Source organism: Lathyrus oleraceus, chromosome 5 (assembly GCF_024323335.1).
Source record: "Lathyrus oleraceus cultivar Zhongwan6 chromosome 5, CAAS_Psat_ZW6_1.0, whole genome shotgun sequence".
Lineage (NCBI taxonomy): Eukaryota > Viridiplantae > Streptophyta > Magnoliopsida > Fabales > Fabaceae > Lathyrus > Lathyrus oleraceus.
Window position 1 is genome coordinate 389,249,563 of NC_066583.1, and position 2,008 is coordinate 389,251,570.

At 39.0% G+C, this 2,008-nt stretch overlaps 1 non-coding gene across 1 annotated transcript; it reads right to left on the reverse strand.

Moving 5' to 3' along the window:
• Positions 1-1,650: 1,650 nt before the first annotated feature.
• On the reverse strand, positions 1,651-1,757 carry LOC127090303 (small nucleolar RNA R71). The gene has a single exon (XR_007791826.1). It is a non-coding gene; the product is annotated as a small nucleolar RNA R71 (small nucleolar RNA).
• Positions 1,758-2,008: the final 251 nt, after the last annotated feature.

Genomic DNA, 2,008 nt, shown 5'->3' on the forward strand with positions numbered 1-2,008 from the left:
TATGGCCAATTGTGCAATTCACCTCATGTGCATGTAATGTATGCTACAGTACACGAAATTCACTTGAAATCCACATGAAATGTTGTTTTGGAGCCAAGGCAAGTGATTGGAAGTGAAAGCAATGCATATTTTTCAAACTACCATTTTCCCTCCAAAATTCAAATGGAAAGTCAAATATTTTTGTGATCAAAATGCATGGCCTATGATGCTTGAATTGGATAGTACATGATAAAACAAGAATGTTGCAAAAAATCCCACTCCGTTTGGCCTTATGGTTCAAAAGTTATGCACTTGTGAAGTTCAAATTGTCTTGACCAAGATTTGACCATATCTCCTCAACCATACATGATAAATTCATGTTCTTGGACGTTTTGGAAAGGTGAGAGCAAAATATACAACTTTCATGTTGGACAAAATTTCATTTGAAGCATTTTTGATGATGTAAACTTGAGGAGAAAACCTTTCCATTTTTGGCAAATTTGAATTACAAGTCACTTTCTATTTTTGGAAAGTTTTGTCCTGACTTTATTCTCTTCATTGTTGATGTTTGAAATGTCAAATGATACTTGTATGGACATGAATGAAGTCTCTCTAACCATCTCCCACCTTCAAATCCAACAATTGACTTATGGTTGACTTTTTAGGGCTTCAGATGAATTTCAGCTTGACTGTTGAGCTTGAGCCTCAATCTCCTGATGAAATGGCTCCAAAATGAAACCCTAGCTTCCACAAGCTCATTAAAACCATGTGATGATCCCCATCTCAATGAAACCCTCATCTCCTTGACAAAACCCTGATTGGTACAATTCAACTGATTAGGGTTGACCAGAGGTCAAAACCCTAATCTCAAGGAACTGATCAGGCACAATGAACCTCTTGGTGATGATAAGGCCAATGATGATGATGATGTACCATGATGATGATGATGTACCATTTCAACCAAGATAATGATCAATCTCCTTGAGGAACCAATAAACCCTAATTGAAGCACAAACCCTCAGATGGCTAGTGATCAATTCAATGCAATCCTCAGGCTTGAATCTTTTAACCTCTTCATCTTCTGAGCAAGACTTAGGAGGATGACTTGCTTATTCTTTCCACATGATATGCAAAGATGCAATGCCTAATGACCTACAAGATGAAATGCAATATGCTAAGCTAGTCCCAAGAGAGGAGGGCAAATTTTGAGGTGTTACAGTATACCCTCTGGCGGAACCTGAACGTTACGCTCGCGCACGTTTATTCTTTCATAGAATTAAGAGAGCTATGGCCGAAGATCAAAACCAAAGACCTCTTAAGGAAGTCGCTCAACCATCAAATGAAGAACCTAGTTCTAGTATAGTAAACCCAACCATCCCAACTAATAATTTTGAACTTAAACCATCCCTATTGCAACTAGTGCAACAGAGACAATTCGCGGGTCTCGCTACTGAGAACCCAAACCAACATTTAAAAATATTTCTTCAATTAGCAGACACTTTTAAAACCAATGGAGCTTCTCTTGAGGCAATACGTTTAAGATTATTTCCTTTTTCCCTCAGAGATAAAGCCCTATCATGGTTAGATTCCCTTCCACCCAATTCCATTACGACTTGGGATAACCTTAAAAGAGTTTTTCTTGCTAGATATTTTCCCCCGAGTAAGACCGCCGTTCTTCGAAACCATATAACTATATTTATCCAAAACCAAGGAGAATCGCTGTTTGAAGCTTGGGAGAGATATAAAGAGTTGTTACGCGCATGCCCACATCATGGTTTAGAGAATTGGTTAATCATTCAAACCTTCTATAATGGACTTCATTACAACACAAAGATGACCATCGACGTTGCCGCAGGCGGTGCTCTGATGAACAAACCTTATCCTGAAGCTAGTGCCCTCATCGAAGATATGGCTCAAAACCATCAATCATGGGGAGTCGAACGAGCGACAGTTGAGAAGAAGGAAGCCTAAGGAGGAGTGCATGAACTAAGCTCTATAGACATGATGCAAGCTAAAATGGACGCATTAG